Raw genomic sequence first — 14,936 nt, 5'->3', positions numbered from 1 at the left:
ACAAACCCCAAAACAACAAACCCACAAGAAACCAAAATTGATAAGAAGACCTACATTTTATAAATGTGAATATTAACCAAAACAATCTGTAAATATCATGAAATTTTGGTCCACATCCAAGATAGAAAAACTAATCACCAACTTCACATGGAAAAGAAAGAGTCCCAGGATAAGAAGATCAAAGTAGGAGGTTTTTCACTTTTTAACTTCAAAAACTACTACCCAGTCACATTTCTCAAAATAGCTTTGTACTGTAATGATCGATATATCGACAAATGTAACAGGATAGAAAACCCATAAATTAAAAATATTCACCTACAAACAACTAGCTTTCAAAAAAGGACCAAAAAGCATTAAATATGAAGTAGATGCCCTCTTCAAATGGTGCTAGAAATTTTGATATCCATTTGCAGGAGAATGAATCCGGACCCATAACTCATTTCCTACACAAAAACGAACTCAAGATGGATAAGAGAACTAAATGCAAACCCCAAAGTTATCAGAAACATTAACAAAAAATTAAGACAAACTTAAGAGCCCCAATGCAGGGCATATAAGGACAATTAGATATAACAAAGGAAACACACAGTGAAGTACAAATAGATGATTGGGACCTATTATAAATAAAACATGTATGTATATGAACAGACTTTATCAAAAGAATAAAATGAGAATCCATGGATAGGGAAAACAATCTTTAGCAATGATATAATGGAAGAAGGATTAATTATTAAAATCTACAGAATTCTGCAACATCTCAATAAGAAACAAACAAATAACCTTTTAAAAGTTGGGCAAAGGACCCTAGTAAACAATTCACCAAGTATGACACTCAAATGACTAACAAATTCATGGGAAATTCTACTGGCCATCAGGGAAACGTTATACCATCTAACACCCACAACCACTGCCCAATTAAAAAAACCACACAAAGCAGATAAAAACAAATGTTGGAGAGGGCATGAGGAAATTGGAACTCCCATTCACTGCTGGTGGGCTTTTAAGTACATACAACCACTGTGGAAAGAGATAGGTGATTCCTAAAACAACTGGTAATATAAAACCAAATGGCCCAGAAATACCATTGCTGGGCATATACCCCAAAGAAATAAGAAAGAGATCATGAACAAGAGTATGCACTCCCATGTTCATTGGAGCACAATTCAGAATTTCAAGAAGTTGGAAACAGCCCAAATTCCCATCAGTAGAAGAATGGATAGAAACTTTTGTATATATACATATGGAATACAACTCATCCCTAAAAAGTACTAATAAAATCATGAAACACCTCATGACATGAAGGGATCTGTAAAACATTATGCTTATTGAAGTAATTAATAACAGAAAGACAAATACTATATGAGCCCACTGCTGCAAGAATAAACATGAAGATGAAGGCAAATTCATGCTTTCAGGTCATGCAATCCACTAACCAAGACAGTCAAGCAATGCGCTAGAGAGCTATACTAGTGACCAAGAACCATAAACCATCCTCTCTATAATGTATATCTTGAAAAGTACTTGGACAGAGGAGTTCTCATTTCAGCTGGGATCAGATACACATGAATGAGGGAAATAAAGATGATCGTTTAGTTAGTGGCTGCAAAGATGTGATGAGGTACCCCCAAACCAGCAGACAATACTACCAGAATGATACATGATCTTGATGGGAATATCAAGTGAAGAGGGAGGAAGAAGGAGAACATACACGTCTTAGAAAAGACAAGTGCACTTCCTTTGGTAGGAAAAGGGGGAGGACTAACTTCCCACAGGGGTGAAAAATGACTAACAATACTTTTATGGACCTCAAGGGGAGAGTATGCCAGGGACTATGCTCCCAATAGGGCACATTGGTCCAAGTTTCTGTACACCTCCTGAGGAACCAGGTCATGGGCCATAGAATACTGGGACGCCAAACCCTATATACTTGAGGTGCACAACATAGTCCAAAGGACATACCAGAGAAATGTGATGTGGAATCCCCATTAGGTGAACTGGGATCTACCTCAAAAGGACCTGAAACCCCGAGGACATATGGCTGAAATTAAATGGAATGTGAAGAACCAGAGGACAGCTATACCAAGAGTATTGATCTGCTGGCTGGCAGACTAACATTTACTTTTACATCAATGCCCAACTTTATTATGGCAAGTGGCATTCTGGCAAACCTGTGTCTGACATTGCCACTGAATACTATTGTAAGTTTTCCTTGACCATCAACTTCTATTGTTTGTGTAAATAGTGTTCCGTCACATAAATACTTAATCTGTGCAAGTCAATAATCCATGTATCATGATTCATGGTTAGCCTACACTTGTCTAATCTCCCTTTCTCAATAGTGTTTTAAATGCATCACCACGGGATAAATCAATGACACTATAAATTGAAGGACCTTATGCTCCTGGGAGATGATCAATAAAATTCTCTACCATAAAATAACAAAGATGTGTCTAAGGTAAGGTGACCAGACATCCACTTTTGGTGGGACAGTGCCACTTTTTTGGTGTTTTTTAAAAGTCCCATTTTTTGGAAAGAATGCATGGCAAGCTAGGGAATGGTCTATTTGGTCCATATAGACCAAATTTTTAATCAAGGGAACCCCCCCCCCATCCCCGTCAATGGTATTCTGCTTTAAATCTGGTCACCTTAGTCTAAGGTGAACCAGAGGCAGATAGCCAACATAGATTTAGGAATGGTTTTGGGGTTCTCAATTAATCCTAGCTCCAATCTAAGAACAATTAGCTCTTACATTGTTGCCTTCCTTGATACATGCCCTCGTAAAGGAAATATGGAAAAGACGGGTGATACAGCAAAGTGTGGTGAAGAAATTAGATGGTGCCTGGCTATCAGAAAGAATATTGTCTGGGGTCTTATAGGCTTGTTTTCAAGCAAGTAGTCATCTAAGTGTGATGACAATTAAGCCCACATGCAAGAAGCACACCAACATCTATGATATAATCCAAATCTGAATGAAGGAATGGCATCAGAGCTTAAACATAGAAATTCTGGTTTGCAGAAGGCTATGGATGACAGTGGAAGCTCAAAATACATCCATAGGATCTACAAATGGAATAAGCCTTCAGCGATTCCCCTCAGAACCATAATTGAGAGATGGGAACAACCTGATTATCAGACAGAGAGTACTGTAGAGATGATTATAGTATATTCACATGATAAATCTGATTTGAATGGCTAAAATCTTGTTATTTGCTCTCCCTTTGGATACACTTTGAGTTTGATCTGGTTTTTAATATTTGCTTTTGTCTTGTTTTTAAGTTACTTTTTTTCAAATTGGGACTTATATCTGTTGTATTTTGTAATTGTTGGTTGTGTTCTGACCCTCTGTTATGGATCTTTCTATGACTTTTTGTATGAAAACCAGTTTGAGTGAATTTATAGAGACAATAATTAGAATAGGGTTCCTGGGAGGGGAGGAGGGGTATAGCAGATGGGGAGGGGGTGGTAATGGGGAGCTGATATCAAGGTGTACAAGAAGGAAGAAAATGTTTTGAAAATGATTGTAGTAGCAATTGTACACCCCCTGCTTGATATGATATGTTATGTAAGATACATTACACCTAGTTTCTATACAGCTCCTGGGGACCCAAGCCATGTGCCACAGAATACTGGCATATTGGACCCTGTGTTTTTGAGGCACACAACATCCTTCATAGGCCAAACCAGAAGGACTCGAAATGGAAATCCCACCAAATGAACTTGGCTCTACTTCAAATTCAGCTGTAGCCACTTAAGGCCCAAACTACATGGTTTGTGAATAAGCAGAAGACTGCAATACCGAGAGTATTGAAGTGGCGGTAGGTGGACTATCAGATACTTACAACTTCAATACTCTACTTTATTTATTAAGATATATATTAATCTGGTAGATCTGGTTCTTCCACTATCATTGAATATTATTGTAAGTTTTGTCTTACCACTAACCCCCATTGTTTGTGTAAATAGTGTCCAGTCACATCATGGAAGAATTTAATCTGTACAAGTCTATAGTCCATATATTGTGATTTGTAGCCAGCCTACACTTGTTTAATCTCTTTTCTCAATTGTGCTTTAAATGCATTACCATGGACTAAATTAATGACACTATCAACAGAATGACCTTATTCTCCAGGGAGATGACTGATAATGTTCTTTAACATAAAATGACAATGATGTCTCTAAGGTGAACCAGAGACAGATAGAAAACATAGACATAGGAATGGATTTGAGGCTCACACTTAATCCTAGCCCCAATTTAAGACCAATTAGTTCTTAACAACGTGGCCCTACTTGATATGCATACTTATTAAGAGATCATAGAAGATATGAGTGCTACAGCAAAATGTGGTGACGAAACTAAATAGCACTTGGCTATTAAAAAGAATAGTGTCTGGGGTCCTAAAGACTTGCCATTAAACAAGAAGCCATCTATGTGAGGTGTCAACTAAGCCCACATGGAAGAAGCACACCAGCCAGTGTGATCCAAGGATTGCAAATAATATAATACAAACTCAAAGGAGGGAATGGTATCAGAGCTTTAATTGTGAAATTCTGGTTTTCAGAAGGCTATGGGTGACAGTAGGAGCCCAAAATCCATTTGCAGGGTCCACATATTGATAACGCCTCCAGTGAATCCCCTCTGACCATAGTCAAGGAATGTGAGGAGAAGCCACATGGACCTACCTTGATGCAGCACTGGGAGCTGAAGGAACCACTTGGAGACCCCTGCCAGCGCTGAGATGCTTATAATGCCATTGGATTCAGAAGATTTCCCACCCACTGGCCTGCGATCTTCGTGTATTTGACTCCATTGCATGTGTTTCATGAGTCTGAAGAGGGGTTTATAGATTGGTGTCAGACATATGGGCTAACATTGGACTTATGGACTTGATCTGGACTGGGCTGAGATGTTTTTTACAATATTCAATTACTCTTGTATGTATAGCTCTTTCTTATACATATGAGTGTCTATGAATTTGTTTCTTTAGTCTACCCAGAATAACACAGGTGGATTATTGTTGACATAGTTAGGTTAAAATTTAACAACTTATCATTTGATTTCCCCTTTGACCCGTTTTAAAGTTATTCTAGGTTTTACTGTTTTGTGCTTTCTTTTTGATTGAGGTTTCACTTGTTTACTTTGTTATTGTTAGCTTTTTGTTGTGTTGTTGTTTGTTTATTTGTTTTCTTTGTGTTTTTTTGTATATGAAATCCTAGATGGATGGATCTATAGAGAGAGTAATTGTATTAATGGTTTCTTGGGGGTATGGTTGTGGGTGGGGTGGGGAGTTAATAACAATGAGCGCAAGAAATAGGAAAATGCTATGAAATTGATTGTGGTGATTGTACAGCTCTTCTTGATATGATCAAACTATTAAATTGAATGATATGTGGATTGTCTAACAAACTGTTAAAAAATCAACAGTGTACATGGGGAAAAATGTACTACACAGCCACATGTGTCAAAAAATCCAGGTACTGGTGAAACAATAAATACTTATATCAATATAACAGAATAGAGAAATAAATCCAACCACCTAACAAACCAAAGCCTAATTCACTGCCATTGATTTCATGCCAACTTATAGTGACCCTTATAGAACAGGATAAAACTGCCGTTGTGAGTTTTTGAGACAGTAATTTGTTTTGAAAATGTAAAATTTTATTAGCAGGGCTTTCAACTTATACTACAGTTCAAAACACAGATTTTGGTGTGTAATTATACAAATGATACACACAATAATACATTGGGCTGTAAACTATGTTGCTATTATTCTTCACATATAATTCTGATTAAGAGAATGCAGAATGGAAAACGGAGTGGAACATGGCACAAGTATTTCCCACAAGTGTCCAATGTGGTGTGCTTGGGCAGAAAACGTGACAGAGAATAAGCTGGAGGGAAGTCATTCAGTTAGGTCTTGATTTGGAAAACTCTCAGAATAACAAATCTCAAAAAACACAGTGTAATGTTCCACATTAGAGGTGGACCCAAATACAGCATGCACAGTGAATCTAGATCATGGTTAAGAAGGATCACAATGATACTGCTATTCTTTATGGGAGTAGAAAGCCTCATTTTCTCCTGCCTACAGGCAATTGATTTTTTACAAAGGATCAAAATGCAATAGATAGAGAAGAGGTAATCTCTTCAACAAATGGTGCTGGAAATTTTGGATTTCCATTTGCAGAAGAAAGAAACAGGTCTCACAACTCTATATAGAAAAACATGTTCACAATGGATTAAAGACCTAAATGCAAGTCCTATAACTATAAAGATCATCAATGAAAAAAACAGCGACAGATTTAGGGACCCTAATTTACACCATAAACACACTATCATAATGGCACCCCACACACACACACACACAGAAGAAGACCAAAAAAAAGATGTCTGGGAGCTCCTACAATTGGGCACTTACATGCATCATATGTGAAAAGGGAACCCCCAGGTGTGGGTGAAAAGGGAACCCACAGGCTGGGGAAATTTTCAGTAATTTTATAGAAAACTACAGCACTTCAACAAGTAAAAATTGAATACTCCAATTAAAATGGGCAGAACGAATGAACACTTTACCAAGGAAGACATTTAGGTGGCCAGCAATCATATAAACAAATTCTTGAGTTCACTCATCATTTTAAAGGTGTAAATCCAAATAGTGATGAGATAGAACTTCCACTTGGCATTGATTGTAAAATTCAAAAAACAGAAAAATATGCTGGAGAGGGTGGAGAGACTGGAACCTTCATACACTGCTGAAGGGACTATAAAATGGGGTAGTCATTGTGGAAAGCTGTATGATGCTTCAACAAAAGTTGGGAAGGTCTATATGTGGCCTCCTCCCTGGGGGACGGACAGCGGAGAAGTGGGTGAGGGAGACGTGGGATGGGGTAAGATATGATAAAATAAGAATAAATTATAAATTATCGGGGGTTCGGGGGGAGGGGGGCGGGGAGGGAGGGGGAAAAATGAGCTGACACCAGGGGCTCAAGTGGAAAGTGAGTGTCGTAAGAATGATGAAGTCAACATATGTACTAAAGTGCTGGACAAAGATGACATATGTGCAGATTGTGATGAGTTGTATGAGCCCCTAATAAAATGATTATTTAAAATAAAAAAAATTGGGAATAGAAATACCATATGGCCCAATAATCCCTCTACTTGGTATATACTCTAATGAAATAAAGAACACTGCACAAGCAGACTTGTGCACGTTCACATTTTTCACAGTACTATTAACAATAGCAAGAAGATAGAAACAAACTAAATGCTCATCAGTGGAAGGAAAGCTAAATGAACTTTGGTACATACATACCATTTGGCATTGTTAAAGAATAATATAATGATGAATTGTGAAACACTTCATTACACTGAGTGAAGTTAACCAAAAAACAAACTCACTGCTTTCTAGCTGACACCAACTCATAGCGACCTTATAAGACCATAACAAAAGGAACAGACTTTGATGGTTACCAGGGAGGCCTGGTTGCATAGAGGGCTATGTGCTGGGGTGCTAACTACAAGGTCAACATCACTTTTGGCTTCTGTAAAGTAGAGGGCAGCAAACAAGAGGAGGGTCCTTGAAAAGATGTATTGACATAATGACTGCAACAATGGACTCAAACATAAGAACAAATGTGAGAGTGGTAAGGAACCAGACAGTGTTTCACTCTGTTGTACACAGGGTCGCTATGAATCAGAACAGACTCCATGGCACACAACAAGAACTCCTGTAAAGATTTAGACTTGAAAACCCAATGGGATCATTCTAATATGTTCTGTATGGTCACTATGAGTCAGAGTTGATTCAATGTCTATTTATATGAGTGGGACTTGGAGGGGAATGGAAGAGAAATAATAGGCTAAAGGGTAAACAGGTGTTAACTTGAGTGATGGGGCAAAGAATATCCTATAAGAGGGAGATAGGCTAAAAAAGGAAGGTGGATAGGACAAGCTATTGGGAGATTTGATAAACTGTTTAAAATGTTGAATGCAAAAATGATCTGATACATAAACTCTCACTTAATTCTCAATAAAAAGGCATAGATTGTATGTGCTCGTGTATAAACTGAGCCTTTCAGCATATTTTTTATGCAATTTGTGTTGTAAAATTAGGCACCTCAGATGATATCCGGGTAGGTTTATACTCGAGTATATATGGTGCACATATATCTTCAAAACTTGTACAACATTGGTGGGCTAATAAAACAGGGGTGTTGGCCAAGCTTTCTCTTTACAGTCTCAGATGTTGGATAGTTTTTACTTTTGTTTTTAGCAGTGGAGGATCTTTGTTCAATTCAAATTTTACCTGAAAATCTGGCAGATGAAATAAGAAAAGCTCTGGGTGACTTGTGTTCCAGAACCTCTTTTTCAGGCTCCCCAACCTGCCCCAGCATAAGAAGTGGCTTCAAATGCAGATAAGGTATTTGATAAAATTCAACATCTTTTCTTGATAACAACATCCAATAAAAAAAGAGTAGAAGGGAAATTCCTCAGCATAATAAAGGCCATATATGGAAAAACAATGGCAAGCATATCACTTAATGGTGATAAATTGAAAACATTCCCCCTTCAAACTGGAACCAGACAGGGCTGCCCTTTATCATCAATCTTATTTAATATAGTCCTGGAAGTCTTAGCCAGAGTTTTAAGACATCAAAAAGATATTAAAGGCATTAACATTGGCACCAAAGGGAAAAAAAGCTCTCTTTTTGTGAAGATTACAAATCCTGTAGAGAGAACATCCAAAAGATTAAATGACAATGTTACTGGAACTAACTGAAAAAATTGGCAATATAGAGAGATAGAAGATCAACATAGAGAAATAAGTTTAGTTCTCACTTATAAAAGAAGATGACATCTCAAAGGAAATTAAAATAACAACACCATTTACTACCAAAATTATAAAATATCTAGGAATAAACCTTACCAGAGAAATAAGACTTACTCTATAACGATAACTATAAAACATATCTACAAGAAAGTTACATCAATAAAAGAATGTCCCATGCTCCTGCATAGGAAGACTAATTATAGTGCAAATACCAATATTACCCAAGCACTTTATAAATTTAATGAATTTCTGAAACAAATTCTAAACAATTCTTCAAAGAAATGGAAAAAAACTACTTTCCAACGTTATATGGAAAGGGAAGAAACCCAGTATAAACAAAACACTGTTAAAAAATGAAAGCAAAGTAGGAGGCCTTTCACTCCCAGATTTTAAAATCTACTCTATAGCCATGGTAATCAAAACAGCTTGGTACTGGTAAAATGATAGACATGGACTAGAATTGAGAACCCAGAAATACAACTAAGTACCAACAGGCACCTGATTTTTGAAAAAGGACTAAAACACATTAAGTGGGGGAGGTGATAGCCTTTTCAATAAATGGTGTGGGAAAAATTAAACAATACCCATACCTCACACCATGGACAAAAATAAACTCAGCATGGATTAAAGTCCTATTTATATACCCTAGATCCATAAAGACCATCAGTAAAAAAGAAACAAATTTAAGGGCCCTAATACAAGGCATAAATACTCTACTAAACATAATGAAAAACACCCACACTATAGAAGACAAACTAGATGACAGGGATATTCTAAAAATAGGACATCTATGCACATCAAAAAAACATCAAAAGAGTACAAAGAGAACCTACAAATTGAAAAACATATTTAGCAATGATATATTTGCAGTATAGCACCCACGAAGCACACATAATTCCTCTAGCTCCTGAATGCTTCCTACTCCCCATTACCATGATTAGTTCTACCTTACAAAATTGGCTAGACTGGAGTATACACATTGGTTCAGATGAGTTTTAGACACATGGAATTCAGTACAGATAAAACCTTCAGGAACAGTAGTGGATGTAGCAATATCATGAGTGCAGGGGGATGATAGTGGAGGAGAGGGGAAGGGGAAGGGGGATAAAAGGGGATCTCATCACAAGGTTGGATATATAGAGCCCCCTCCAGGGGGATGAATAACAGAAAGATGGGTGAAGGGAGACAATGGACAGTGTAAGACATGAAACAACAACAATAATATATATTTGATCGCAAATCCAAGGGGGTGGGAGGGTGGGGAAGGGAAGGGGAAAAAAGAAGAGCTGAAGTAGAAAGAAATTGTTTTGGAAATGTTGATGGCAACATATGTACAAGTGTGTTCAATACTATTGAATGGTGAATTGTTATAAAATTTGTAAGAGCCTGTGGTAGTTACATAATCTGGTGTCAACTGGGGACTTGAGAGGATTAAGAGTGAAGGGTTTGAGTCTAGTCTGTCAATCAGATCATAGCCAATGAGGCCTCAGTGTGGGCATGGCCTTCTCCTGAGAATTCTGGGAACTCCTGTATATTCCTCCTTGGAAATGGGAGATATTTCTCTTTCTCTTCTCACTCCCTTGGAGATTCTCTACTGACAAGAAACAAGGTGGACTCCCTGCGAGACCTCCCTGAGGAGAAGCCACAAGGAACTACCCTGAGGCAGCCAGAACCATGGACCTGGAGAAGCCACATAGAGACTTCCACCAGCACTGAAATGCTTACAAAGCCACTGGATTCAAAGACTTTCTACCTACTGGCCTGTGATTGTCCTGCATTTGGCATCATTGCATGTGTTTCATCAGCCTAAAGAGGACTTTATAGATTGGTATCAGACATATGGGTTAATATCAGACTTATGGTCTTGGACTGGACTGGGTTGGGATACTTTCTTAATGAACAATCACCCTTTATATAAAACTCTTTCTTATACACATTAATGTCCATGAATTTGTTTCTTTAGTCTACATGGACTAACACAGAGCCCCCCAATAAAATGATTAGTTTTTTTTAAAGATAAAGGGCTAATTTCAAAAATCTATGGAAAACTTTAAATATAAAAATATAAAAATTTTTAAAAGGGACACAAGACATGAATTGATAGTTTATTAAAGATGACATTCAGATAGACAATAATTATATAAATAAATGTTGGCTTTCATTAGTCATATAAGAAATACACATTAAAAATGAGATCACCCTTCACATCGACATTCTTAGCAAAATACAAAATAATAGAAAATAATAAATCCCGGAGAGGATGTGGAGAGATTGGAACACTCATACATTCAGTTGGGGTTGTAGAATTATAACAACCACTAAGGAACTCAATACGGTGCTTCCTTAAACAAACTCAAATAGAAATACCTACAATCTCTCTGTAAGAACAAACATGCACAGCTATGTTTACGGCAGCGATTTCTATAACAAAAAGATGGAAATAATCAAAAACTCCAACTGTAGAAGAATGGATAAAAAAACTCTGCTATATCCAAACAACAGAATATTTAAGTATCTTTAAAAAGCAATGACGGATCTGTCAAACACCTTAAGACATGGTCCAAATTAGAGAATATTATGATCAGCAAAGTTAGTCAATCTCATAAAGATAAATATTTCGTGACATCATTATTATAAAGTAAACAAAGAAAGAAAAATGGTTTTCACAGCAAGAGGAATGGGCCCTGGGGGTGGGGGCTGGGCAGTGGGAGGAGGAAGGCAGGAGAAGGAAAGCAGGGACAGGAAAGTTAGGATGGAGGGAGGGTGTGAAAAAGGACAAAATAAGCAGAGAATCAATCAAGAGGTCTGCGGGGCCAGCCCTGATTCCAACTACATGGACACCCCTCCCCCCGCCCCCCAAAAAGAATTCACTTCAGAGGACAGCCTTGAAGCAACAGCTCAGGGAGAGGGGCACGTCTGATCAGAGAGGGAACACATCCTGGGCCACCAAGCCTTGAGGATGATATTGCTGCTCATAGCAGCCAATGAACAGAGAGGACCATAGGGTCGGCCCCACCATGAGACACGATGTCCCTCACTGACCCATAGCACAAAGGAGGACAGCACTGGAGGCACAGTGCAGGTATTGTGCTCGATCTAACCCCACCAACCCAGGAGGAAATGCTAAGGGCATGCAACAGAGCAGCAAGTAAAGAAAAAATAGTCTTTGGGGCCAGGGTGTGACACCCTAACAGACTTGACCAGAAAACACTCCTAAAAGTCAACAAACAGACCTGGAACTATGTATAGGTTTTTTTTGTTTTTTGTTGTCGGTTTTAAGTTTGTGTTTTGTTGTTGTTGTTTTCTTTTGTTGCTTTGGTTTGCTCTGTCTTGTTTTTGTGCTTATTATAGTCTCTGCATGTCTACCTAAATAAGATAGTCTGGATAAACAATCTGGAGGAGAAAATAGTGGGATCAATGGTTCCAGGGGACACGGGAGAAAAGGAGATGGGAAAAGGAAGGGGAGTATCAACCAACCCAGGGACAGGGTAACAAGTGACCTAAAGTCAATGGTGAGGAGGGTATAGAATGTCTGGTGGGGCTTGATCAAGGGCAATGTAGCTGAGGGGAATTACTGAAACCTGAATGAAGGCTGGACATGATAGTGGTATAAGAGGAAAGTAAAAGGAAATAAAGGAAAGAGCTAGGAGGCAAAGGGCATTTATAGAGGTCCAAATATAGGCATATACATATGTAAATATATTTATATATAACAATAGAGAAATATATCTATGTCGTATATTTATATGTTAAGTATTGATAGCAGATGGACACTGTACTCAAGTACTCCCTAAACAAAAAAACCCACTGCTTTAATAACCTGGCATTCTGTGATGTTCACTTTCCCAACATGATTGCTGAAGACAAAAAGGGGTGCATAAGCAAATGTGGTGAAGAAAGTTGATGGTGCCTGACTATCAAAAGATATAGCATCTGGGGTCTTAAAGGCTTGAAGATAAACAAGTGGCCATGTAGCTGAGAAGCAACACAGTCTACATGGAAGAAGCACAACAGCCTGTGTGATCATGAGGTATTGATGGGATCAGGTATCAGGCGTCAAAGACCCAGCATAAAAAATCATATCAATGTGAATGAAGGGGAGTGTGGAATGGAGACCCAAAGCCCATCTGTAGACAATTGGACATCCCCTTAAAGAAGGGTCACAAGGAAGAGATGAGCCAATCAGCGTGCAGTACAGTACCAATGAAACACACAACTTTCCTCTAGGTCTTTAATGCTCCCCACCCCCACTATCATGACTCCAATTCTACCTTACAAATCAGGCTACACCAGAGCGTGTACATGGATACAGATAATATCTGGAAACACAAGGAATCCCGGGCAGATTAACCCCTCAGGACCAATAAAGAGAGAAACAATACCAAGAGGATAAGGCGAATGTGGAGGGAGAAAGGGGGAACTGATCATAATGATCTACATATAACCCCCTTACAGGGGGATGTACAACAGAAAAGTGGGTGAAGGGAGACATCGGTAAGTGTAAGACATGAAAAACCAATTTATAAATTATCAAGGGTTCCTGAGGGAGGGTGGGGAGGCAGTGAAAAAAATGAGGAGCTGATACCAATGGCTCAGAAAGAAAATGTTTTGAAAATGATGATGGAAACATATATACAAATGTGCTTGATACTATGTATGGGTTTCAATAAGAGCTGTATGAGCCCCCAGTAAAATGATTCTTTTAAAAAAAGAAAAGGATAAAGTAAAGAACCACATATACAGGGTTTTGGTTTGTTTTTGTTTTGTTTTTTGCTCCAAGGTGCTATTTATTAGTATCATTTTTCAAGAGTTAACAATTTATGGCAAATCTTTTAAAAATATTTTTTAAGTAGGATAGGGTGATCCAACTGAGTGTAATGTTATTCTTTTATTTTTTACATTTTATTAGGAGCTCTTACAGATAATTTTACAATCCACAGTTCCATTAGATCAAACATAGTTGTACAATTGCTGTCATCATCATTTTCAAACCATTTTCTTGCTTCTTAAACTCTTTGATATTGTTAGGTTTCTTGGTGGGAAATGCCTTGATCCTTGGCTTCACACAAGAGAGAATTCACACCGGAGCCTAATTTGTGATCCAAGTGGGTTTTTATAAAGGATAGAAGAATTTTCAGTCACTACAGTAAACTGAACAAAAGCACCCTCATGGCAATGCACACCCACATGGCGACCTGAGGCCAGAGAGAAACTGTGGCCCAGCAGCACAGGATCATGGAGGAGCAGCTGGAAAAGAGGGGGGTGGTCTCTAAGTTCCAGCTTTTTTAGGGCCTTCCTCTGGGAGTTGTGGTAGACAATACTGGTTGACCCCATTGACTGAATTAAGCCCACCTGGCCTAGATTGGGGCCCACCTAGGTGTACCATCCACCAAGGTGCACCGCCGCCCCCTGGCTCATAACCTGAATTGGGGCATGCCCTTTAGCCTTTAGCATCTTCCAACTTCCAGTAGGGGGCCCCCATGCATGGAGAGGAATATGGATAAGGGGCCCCCCCCTTATCTGGCTACCTAATAATATCAGCTCTCCTTTATCCCTTCCCTCCTCCACCCTACCACTCCCACAAATATATATATATATATATATATATGCCATATCTTACACTATCCAGTATATCTATTCACCTACAATTCTGTTATACGTTCTCCTCAAGTGGCATTATACATTCATCATTGCTCTCAGTTCCCCCATTCCCCCTTTAGTACCCTCTCTATACAATGTAACTACAATAAGGAAGCTGATGGACTTTGGGCCTTTACTTAAATCTTACCTCAGTACAGAATGATTTGTTCTAATACTGTGGCAAGGTATGATACTCACTTCCCCGACACGATCGCTGAAGACAAAATGGGTGCATGAACAAATGTTGTGAAGGAAGCTGATGGTGTCCAGCTATTAAAAGATATAGCACCTGGGCAGGGGTCCTCAAACTTTTTAAACAGGGGGCCAGTTCACTGTCTCTCAGACCCGTTGGAGGGCCGAACTATAGTTTAAAAAAAAACTATGAACAAATTCCTATGCACACTGCACATATCTTATTTCGAAGTAAAAAAAGAAACGGGACAAAAACACCCAGTGGGCTGGATA

This window comes from Echinops telfairi, unplaced genomic scaffold (assembly GCF_000313985.2).
Source record: "Echinops telfairi isolate 266 unplaced genomic scaffold, ASM31398v2 ScPeMD7_7423;HRSCAF=8461, whole genome shotgun sequence".
Lineage (NCBI taxonomy): Eukaryota > Metazoa > Chordata > Mammalia > Afrosoricida > Tenrecidae > Echinops > Echinops telfairi.
The sequence above is the reverse complement of the archived record's forward strand: the minus strand, read 5'-3'. Positions refer to the sequence as shown.